We start from the raw sequence: 11,524 nt of genomic DNA on the forward strand, positions 1-11,524 counted from the left end.
TTCCTGGAGAAATAAAAGAACTAAAATCTAACCAAGTCGAAATCAAAAAGGCTATTAATGAGGTGCAATAAAAAATGGGGGCAATAACTGCTAGGATAAATGAGGCAGAAGAGAGAATCGGCGATATAGAGGATCAAATGATGGAAAATAAAGAAGCTGAGAAAAAGAGAGATAAACAACTACTGGATCACGAGGGCAGAATTCGAGAGATAAGCGATAAAATAAGACTAAATAACATTAGAATAATTGGGATCCCAGAAGAAGAAGAAAGAGAGAGAGGGGCAGAAGGTATATTGGGGCAAATTATAGCAGAGAACTTCCCTAATGTGGGGAAGGAAACAGGCATCAAAATCCAGGAGGCACAGAGAACCCCTCTCAAAATCAATAAAAATAGGTCAACACTCCGACATCTAACAGTAAAACTTACGAGTCTCAGAGACAAATAGAAAACCTTGAAAGCAGCTCGGGAGAAGAGGACCATTCTACAATGGTAGAAACATTAAATTGGCAACAGACCTATCCACAGAGACATGGCAGGCCAGAGAGAACTGGCATGATATGTTCCGAGCATTAACGAGAAAAATATGCAGCCAAGAATACTATATCCAGCTAGGCTGTCATTGAAAATTGAAGGGGAGATAAAAACCTTCCAGGACAAACAAAAACTAAAGGAATTTGCAAACACGAAACCAGCCCTACAAGAAATATTGAAAGGGGTCCTCTAAGCAAAGAGAGAGCCTGAAAGCAGCATAGACCAAAAAGGAACACAGACAATGTACAGTGACAGTCACCTTACAGACAATACAATGGCACTGAATTCATATCTTTCAATAGTTGCCCTGAATGTAAATGGGCTCAATGCCCCAATCAAAAGGCACAGGCTAACAGAATGGATTAAAAAACAAGACCCATCAATATGCTGTCTGTAAGAGACTCATTTTAGATCCAAAGACACCCCCAGATTGAAAGTGAGGGGGTGGAAAATGATTTACCATGCTAAAGGACACCAAAAGAAAGCTGGGGTGGCAATCCTTATATCAGACAAGTTAGATTTTAAAACAAAGACTGTAATAAGAGATGAGGAAGGACACTATATCCTACTTAAAGGGTCTATCCAACAAGAAGATCTAACAATTGTAAATATCTATGCCGCTAACATGGGAGCACCAAATTATATGAGACAATTAATAACAAAAGCAAAGAAACACATTGACAACAATACAATAATAGTGGGGGACTTTAACACCCCCCTGACTGAAATGGACAGATCATCTAAGCAAAAGAACAACAAGGAAATAAAGACTTTAAATGACACACTGGACCAAATGGACTTCACAGACATATTCAGAATATTCCATCTCAAAGCAACGGAATACACATTCTTCCCTAGTGCCCATGGAACATTCTCTAGAATAGATCACATCCTAGGTCACAAATCAGGTCTCAATCGGTACCAAAAGATTGGGATTATTCCCTGCATATTTTAGACGACAGTGCTTTGAAACTAGAACTCAGTCACAAGAGGAAAGTAGGAAAGAACTCAAATACATGGAAGCTAAAGAGCATCCTACTAAAGAATGAATGGGTCAACCAGGAAATTAAAGAAGAATTAAAAAATTCATGGAAACCAATGAAAATGAAAACACAACTGTTCCAAATCTTTGGGATACAGCAAAGGCAGTCCTGAGAGGAAAGTATATAGCAATACAAGCCTTTCTCAAGAAACAAGAAAGGTCTCAAATACACAACCGAACCCTACACCTAAAGGGGCTAGAAAAAACAGCAAATAAAGCCTAAACCCAGCAGGAGAAGAGAAATTATAAAAATCAGAGCAGAAATCAATGAAATAGAAACCAAAAGAACAGTAGAACAGATCAATGAAACTAGGAGCTGGTTTGTTGAAAGAATTAACAAGATTGATAAAACCCTGTCCAGACTTATCAAAAAGAAAAGAGAAATGACCCAAATCAACAAAATCGTGAATGAAAGAGGAGAGATCACAACCAACACCAAAGAAATAAAAACAATTATAAGAACATATGATGAGCAACTCTATGCCAGCAAATTAGATAATCTGGAAGAAATGGGTGCATTCCTAGAGATGTATCAACTACCAAAACTGAACCAGGAAGAAATAGAAAACCTGAACAGACCTATAACCACTAAGGAAATTGAAGCAGTCATCAAAAACCTCCCCAAAAAACAAGAGCCCAGGGCCAGACGGATTCCCAGGGGAATTCCACCAAACATTTCAAGAAGAATTAATACCTATTCTTCTGAAACTGTTCCAAAAAATAGAAAAGGAAGGAAAACTTCCAAACTCGTTTTAGGAGGCTACCATTACCTTGATCCCCAAACCAGACAAAGACCCCATCAAAAAGGAGAATTACAGACCAATATCCTTGATGAACATGGATGCAAAAATTCTCACCAAAATACTAGCCAGTAGGATCCAACAGTCCATTAAAAGGATTATTCACCACGACCAAGTGGGATTTATCCCTGGGCTGCAAGGTTGGTTCAACATCCGCAAATCAATCAACGTGATACAATACATTAACAAAAGAAAGAACAAGAATCATATGATCCTCTCAATAGATGCAGAAAAAACATTTGACAAAGTACAGCATGCTTTCTTGATCAAAACTCTTCAGAGTATAAGGATAGAGGGTACCTACCTTAATATCATAAAAGCCATCTATGATAAACCTACAGCAAATATCATTCTCAATGGGCAAAAGCTGAGAGCTTTTCCCCTAAGGTCAGGAATGTGGCAGGGATGTCCACTATCGCCACTGCTCTTCAACATAGTATTCGAAGTCCTAGCCACAGCAATCAGACAACAAAAAGAAATCCAAGGCATCCAAATCGGCAAAGAAGAAGTCAAACTCCCACTCTTGGCAGATGATATGATACTGTATGTGGAAAACCCAAAAGACTCCACCCCAAAACTGCTAGAACTCATACAGGAATTCAGTAAAGTAGGAGGATATAAAATCAATGCACAGAAATCAGTGGCATTCCTATACACCACAACAAGACAGAAGAGAGACAAATCAAGGAGTCGATCCCATTTACAATTGCACCCAAAACCGTAAGATATCTAGGAATAAATTTAACCAAAGAGGCAAAGGATCTGTACTCAGAAAACTATAAAATACTCAGGAAAGAAATTGAGGAAGACACAAAGAAATGGAAAAACGTTCCATGTTCATGGATTGGAAGAACAAACATTGTGAAGATGTCACTGCTACCAAGAGCACTCTGCACATTCATTGCAATCCCCATTAAAATACCATCCACTTTTTTCAAAGAAATGGAACAAATAATCCTAAACTTTCTATGGAACCAGAAGAGACCCTGAATAGCCAAAGGAATATTGAAAAAGAAAAGCAAAGCTGGCGGCATCACAATTCCGGACTTCCAGCTTTATTACAAAGCTGTCATCATCAAGACAGTATGGTATGGCACAAAAATAGACACATCGATCAATGGAACAGACTAGAGAGCCCAGAAATGGACCCTCAACTCTATGGTCAACTTATCTTTGACAAAGCAGGAAAGAATGTCCAATGGCAAAAAGACAGTCTCTTCAACAAATGGTGTTGGGAAAATTGGACAGCCACATGCAGAAGAATGAAACTGGGCCATTTCCTTACACCACACACAAAAATAGACTCCAAATGGTTGAAAGACCTAAACATGAGACAGGAGTCCATCAAAATCCTAAAGGAGAACACAGGCAGCAATCTCTTCGACCTCAGCCACAGCAACTTGTTCCTAGAAACATCGCCAAAGGCAAGGGAAGCAAGGGCAAAATTGAGCTATTGGGATTTCATCAAGATAAAAAGCTTTTGCACAACAAAAGAAACAGTCCACAAAACCAAAAGACAACCGACAGAATGGGAGAAAATATTTGCAAACGACATATCAGATAAAGGGCTAGTATCCAAAATCTATAAAGAACTTACCAAACTCAACACCAAAAGAACAAATAATCCAATCAAGAAATGGGCAGAAGACATGAACAGACATTTTTCCAAAGAAGACATCCAAATGGCCAACAGACACATGAAAAAGTGCTCAACATCGCTCGGCATCAGGGAAATCCAAAACAAAACCTCCATGAGATACCACCTCACACCCATCAGAATGGCTAAAATTACCAAGTCAGGGAACGACAGATGTTGGCGGGGATGTGGAGAAAGGGGAACCCTCCTACACTGTTGGTGGGAATGCAAGCTGGTGCAGTCCCTCTGGAAAACAGTATGGAGGTTCCTCAAACAGTTGAAAAGAGAGCTACCATACGATCCAGCAATTGCACTACTGGTTATTTACCACAAAGATACAAATGTAGGGACCCGAAGGGGTACGTGCACCCCAATGTTTATAGCAGCAATGTCCACAATAGCCAAACTGTGGAAAGAGCCAAGATGTCCATCGATAGATGTATGGTTAAAGAAGAAGTGGTATATATACACAACAGAATATTATGCAGCCATCAAAAGGAATGAGATCTTGCCATTTGCAACGACGTGGATGGAACTGGAGGGTGTTATGCTGAGTGACATAAGTCAATCATAGAAAGACATGTATCATATGACCTCACTGATATGAGGAATTCTTAATCTCAGGAAACAAACTGAATGTTGCCAGAGTGGTGGGGGGTGGGAGGGATGGGGTGGCTGGGTGATAGACTTTGGGTAGGGTATGTGCTATGGTGAGCGCTGTGAATTGTGCAAGACTGTTGAATCACAGATCTGTACTTCTGAAACAAATAATGCAACATATGTTAAGAAAAAAGAAAAAGAAGAAGATAGCAGGAGGGGAAGAATGAAGGGGAGTAAGTCAGAAGGGGAGATGAACCATGAGAGACGATGGACTCTGAAAAACAAACTGAGGGTTCTGGAGGGGAGGAGGGTAGGGGATGGGTTAGCCTGGTGATGCGTATTAAAGAGGGCACATTCTGCATGGAGCACTGGGTGTTATGCACAAACAATAAATCATGGAACACTACATCAAAAACTAATGATATAATATATGGTGATTAACATAACAATAAAAAAATTAAAAATAAATAAATAAATAAATAAATAAATAAATAAAAGGGCACAATCTGCGTGGAGCACTCGGTGTTATGCACAAACAATCACGGAACACTACATGAAAAACTAATGATGGAATGTATGGTTATTAACATAATAAAAAAAACTAATGATTAACATAACATAAAAAAGTTTTAAAAAAAAGAAAGAAAAGAGCATGTAGATTATTTGCAATGCTTTTGTTCTTTGGTTAAATAATGGATTCTCTGGTATTTGTTGACTTGTTAAGTAAGTCATCAACACATAAGTCAAATAAATAAATAACATAAAAGAGATCCATGTGTATATAAATGACTATAGTGCCTTATGAACCAATATTATGATGAATCCAATTTTGTATTCTTGATATTCTTTAATACAATAAACGAGTGTATAGCAGTGAAACAATCCCAACTCTTATTAAATAATTGAGACTAGAGAAATACCTGCCACTTTCATAATGTCAACAAAATTCAGCCTCTCACATTTGTTGTAATTGATTTATCCTTTCTGATCTTCCTCAATCTACTTTTGTGCCATCTATGAGTCAATTTTCAATTGGTTCAATCCCAAGCTGATCATTCCTAGCCACTATAGTTCTGTTGCCTTTATTTTTGAACTTCTAAATTGAGGTTACAAAATAATTACCAAAAATCTGCAGTTATATTCTGGAATGCATATATTCTGGAACTGCCATTAGCATTTGCAGTTCATGGGTCAACAAATTTCTTTGACTTTACTCCTTTTCTTTGTTCAGCCAAATCAAAACAAAGAATTTAGTGGTTTCTGTGTGTAGGGGTGAATGTGCAGCCAGTCTCTCAAGGAGCTTAGTTTCATATGAAATTGAATAAATATAATGTAATGTTCTGATAAGATTAGCTCTGTCACTAATTGAGTATTCCTTGTCAACTAAGCACTGTATTAAGTACTTCATATACTTTCTGTTACATAATCCTAATAACAATACTTTGAGATAGCCATTATTATCATCATCATCTCAATTTTATAGATATTTTATAGATAGAAATTTAAACTTCGATAAATTAAGTGCCCTGATAGTAAATTGGAAACTAAATCCAGATCTGTCTGATCACAAAATCTGAGCTCGTGATTCAGGGTGATGAGCAAAACAAAACAAAACGTTTTGAAGAAGACATTTTGGGGGAAATGTAGAATTTAACCATCCACTGTATGAATAGGTTCTTTTTTAAAAATATATTCCATTCCCCAGAGCCACACAAAGTTATTTAAATTGATCCCTCTGATGTGAACTTAGAGACAATCTGCAGACAATTTTCTGCAGAGAATTTTATTATGCAATCAATTTTTTTCTGACTTCTGGATTCCAAGGTTTTTTCTCCAAGAAAATATAGGCATAACAAAAGCTGTTTATTGAACAAAAGAAAACATCAAGATGGAACACAAGGCTGTACTCCTTTATTACTGCCTTTGATGCTGCCCTCTCCCACTCTCAGCCTGCTGAGGAGTACAGAAATACTCTCCATAGTTGGATGGACAAGAAAGTAAAGGACCTCCAGGTCAATCATGGTGACTGAATTGAGAAGTTGTTTTGACTACTTTGTTTGCTGAATTTGAAATGCCCCTGGACATACACCCAGCCCCACCGGTAACAGCCTGATTGCTGCTCAGAAATAGAATAACCCTGGTGATGAGAACATGAGCATTGGGCCCTATGGTGGAACAGAGGACATTGTGCCCAAATTTGGAGAGAAGAGGTTCATGAAGAACATAACCACCATTGTAAAAATTCAAAAGTGAACCAATAATGTTTGGAGACCTCTACACAGAGCATTAATTGAGTTCAGACATTGTGATGGAGTGTGTCCCTTTCCAACTTTGATGACCCTGTTCTCTAGTGTATATAGGTGCCCACACAGAACATACAGCTAACCAGTTCAACATTCTGAGATCCAGTCTCTCCAGCATTTAAAAGGGTATAATAAGTCCTACCTCAGAGAGTTGTTGAAAGACATACAGAGTTAATACACGCAAAGCACTAGGATCCATGCCTGTCAAATAGTAAGAGTTCCATAACCATAGCACATGTCATTATTATTTGTGACCTGGGCCTGTTTAAAGAGGGTGTAGATAAGACACAAACAGGAGTCCGCTCTGATGAGGGTTCCTCCCAGGAGCCTGTTGGAGCTCAGATATTTGAAAGACAAAACAGCAACCCCGGCTAAAATGGTCAAGTTATGCTCGCTTCCTCTATGGCTGCCAAGGAGGACCTGACATGGGGAGAGGTGCAAGTAGATGTCAGACCCTGAACTCTTATTGCATTTACATAGTTGAGGACACTGAGTGTTAGATAGCCAATAAATCATGCCAATAACATGCAGAATTGGATTTAAAAGCAGTGGGGGCTCTTAACCATAGGAAACAAACAGGGCTGCTGGAGGGGAGGTGGGTGGGGAGATGGGGTAACTATTGATGGGCACATTAAGGAGGGCACTTGTGATGAGCACTGGGTATTATATGCAACCGATAAATCACTAAATTCTACCCCTGAAACTAATACACTCTATGTTAATTAAACTGATATATATATATATATATATATATATATACATATATATATATATATATATTTTTTTTTTTTAAAGCAGTGCACTCAGGGTTATACAAAAACAGTGAATCATGGAACACTACATCAAAAACTAATGATGTTCTGTGTGGTGACTAATATAACATAATAAAAATAAAATAAAATAAAAATAAAAACAGTGCAGAATGCCTTTGGGCTCTCTTTTATAGTACAATGTGTGGACCTGGTGTTAAAGAAATAAGTTTGACTTTCAGCTCCACCATTCACTACCTGAGAAGCCTAACATTACATCCTCATCCCTCTGGAAATCAATGTTTGCCTCAAAATATCATCATCTAGATAAAATGAACTAAAGAATATAGATGTTTTGGAAATTGTAAATACCATATTAAAGTAAAGATTTATAGTTTTAACATCTTTCATTTGTTCTAATAAGATCTACAATATGAATTATCATTTAATGATAACCAGTATCTAAGGAGCTCTCACCAAAGGGAAGGCACCATGCTTGAGGCAGTAGGGAAATTTAACAATGACAAAACATATAGCTGATGTAGCAAAAGTGATATTTAGCACAGGTTTTATGAAAGTAAGAGAAAGAACTGGTCAAACAAGGCAGAACCTATATGCTAACAAAGTGACAGAGTCATTTGCTGTTACTCACCCAGATAAGGGAGAGAAATCACCAAAGACAGAGAACATAACTGAAGAATATTAATGACGTTGTTCATGAGTAAATAGAACTTTTGTGTGCTGGATGTTTAATGGTAGCTTCATTTTGTCCCATTCTTGGCTGGATGAGGCTCAAGCTCAAGACAAGAGTAAGAACGTATGCCTGTATCTTACAGGAAGGGGCCTAGAACAGCGATTCTCACCTGGGTGCAATCCCCCCTCCAGAGGATATTGGCAGTGTCTGAAAACATTTCTGGTCATCACAAAAGGTTGGGGATCTTGTGAGTAGAGGCCAGGAATGCTGCTAAACATCCTACTGGGCACAAGACAGCCCCACCCCCATGTCAAACAAATATTGAGTCCAAAATGTCAATAATGCTGCAGTTGAGAGACCCTGGCCTAGCTACCTTAGGAGATGGACAAAATTGATAACTCCAATCTTGGGCTCCTGAGCTATATCCAGCCCAGACACAAGGAGAGCCTAAATCCTTGGGGACATTGATTCCATGGAGACTTTCTCTAAAGAGTACAATTGGGAGTGACATGGCAACCTCTCTCTTTTTCCAGTGAGGTGGTGGGGAGACAGCTCTCCCACATCCACACCAAACAAGGAGACTCCCAGGCCCTGGGGCCACTGTAGATTCAGAGCCGAGGTCTGTATAAAGGGTTTTGGAAGTGTTTGACCTGTGTCCTGTGGGTTAGATGGGCAGAGAGACCAGTGATGACTCTCACCTAAGAAGTCAAAAGGTGATGTCAGGTCATCTTGGTAACTTGTGGGCCAACTTTCCTACTGAAATCAACTAAATAATCTTGAAATAATAATCTTCCTAAGAATTATCCTAGGGGTAACTTTTACCTTAGTAAATGGACTGCTTGTTTCTCATTTGGTATCAGATAGATATGGGTAAAGCTGACCATAAGAGCAATCTCAGATATGACTGATCTGGGCACCGGGCCCTGAGACACCCATTTCTACTGTTAACACTCTGGCAGACTCCCTCTTTTTCATGTTCCAGGTTCTCTGTCTCTTCCTCATCTTCTTCTTGGGCATACGGCCTGAGCAGACAGGATGTTATGGCTACAAATATTCATTTGCTCTTCCCTCTTGGAATGTGAATGTGTTCCCTTACTTCTCAGATTGGTTGGAGGATTTTTAAAAAAATAATGTTTTATTCTTTGACAACTTTGGCTTTTTTTTTTAGAAATGCTATTCTTTTGTTTATAGTTGCACATGCACAGCTATAATTGAAGCAATTGAAAAAATTATTTCAATAGGAGAAATGACATTTTCACTGCAGAGTATCCAGATTTAACTCTTCATACACACAGGTACCGACAAACACCAAATCAGGTTTCTGTGGATCAGATAATTCCTTGGAAAAAAAACCTTGTTCAAGATCAGTTACAGACAAAGAAATACAACCATGAGGCACATAAAATTCTGTCTGTTCCTCTTTGATCCTTAATATAAAATGCACAGAAGAAGAGGACATGATTTTGACCTAATATAAAGGCCTCTAGACATACAGTATCATTACAGCCAAGTTAATAAGCTCACCCTCCCCCCACGTTATGATTGTGACCACATCCTTCCCAACGCTGAGCAACACTGGTTCCAAGCCCAGACCTCAGCCCTGACTGGGCCTTAGCCTCAGCCTGCACTACTTCCTGAGCCTCTCTGGTGAATGCCTTGGTAGCAGAGGAAAGAGGAAAGGGAGTCTGATGGCTATCAGTTGTACCCCCACAGATGTCACTAACCATGCACCCAAATGTCTGGTATTGACTTGGGTTCCTATTTAGAGACTGTGTATGTTGAAATGGTCTCATTATCTCAGAGAGAAGCAAGGTGCAGTATTTCATTCCCCAGAGATTTTCAGTAAGTGTGAAAGCTCAGCCTGAATGTGCTGGCAATGAACAAAATGGAATTGATATCCATTTAGCTCCATTGTCTGCCAGATAATGAGCAAAATGTTGTGTCTGTCCAGGAAATCATGTGATCATCATAAAAATCTGTAAATAAACTTATTTCATGGAAGAAAGAATTGATGCTTAGAGAGGAACAGATATGTTTCCAAATACATAGTCCATGCTGTTTTGATTGCACTATTGGGTCACTTTGAATTCCCTTAGTGTTTGTTAACTTTACAAGAATATACTCTGGCATTTGTGGATAAACACAGGTGGTCCCAGTCCTGCTGCCCAGTCCAGCAGAGCTTGGTCAGGACAGAATGACCAGTCATTCAAGAAGCCAGGGTGAAAGGGACACAGCAGGCAGACATCTGGAAGATTTCCCATCGTGGACAGTCTTCCCCAGAACCCTACCTGCTGGTGGAGGGAAAGACTAAGAAGAATCATGTATCTTCTCTGTATTGTGAACTTGCTTTAGCAGAAAATATCATAGATCAACAACATGGAGAGTGGTCAAAACCTTGTACATGGACTAAAGTAAGAAATCAAAATGTTCAATAAGTATGATGTTTTGGAAATTTGTAGCTGGCATCGTTTTATTCTCCCACAGAGGTCATGTCACCTGGAGCCCTTCCTCTGCTTATGCTAAACCATGACAAATAGCACCCATGAAAGGAGATGTTGGTGGTGCCTAGAACAAAGCAGACTCCATGCTCAGCACAGAGCCTGATGCAGGGCTCAATCTCAGGACCTTGAGATCATGACTCTGAGATCAGGACTGAGCTGAATCAAGAGTTGGACACTTAACCGACTGAGCCCCCCAGGCACCCCTGGAATATCTGAGTTTTAAAATAGCCTTTTTCTCTTAAAGGGTGGATGGGTTACTTCCTCCCTTATTCTTTTACTGCTTTTATACTTTTTCAAGAAAGGACTACAAGAATTTTTACAACTAAAATATTATTTTTCTTTTTTAAGAGAGAGCAAGAGAGAGCTAGTGTGTGAGTTGGGGGGAGGGGCAGAAAGAGAGGGAGAGAGAGAATCTTAAGCAGGCTCAGTGTGGAGCCCAACAGGGATGGATCTCATAACCCTGAGATCATGACCTGAGCCAAAATCCAGAGTTGGACGCTTAAGCTACTGAGCCACCCAGGCACCCCACAACTAAAACATTATTTAACAAAGTCTTTTTCCTGTTTTTCAGTAATAATAAAAATATAACTTGAAAACATAAAAAGCACATATTATTGCCAGGCATAGAATGTACATTATGTTCATTATCATTTTTAGAGGGATAACA

The sequence above is a fragment of the Eumetopias jubatus genome, unplaced genomic scaffold (genome assembly GCF_037043125.1).
Source record: "Eumetopias jubatus isolate StellerSeaLion01/CBP00866 unplaced genomic scaffold, mEumJub1_p1.0 scaffold_14, whole genome shotgun sequence".
Lineage (NCBI taxonomy): Eukaryota > Metazoa > Chordata > Mammalia > Carnivora > Otariidae > Eumetopias > Eumetopias jubatus.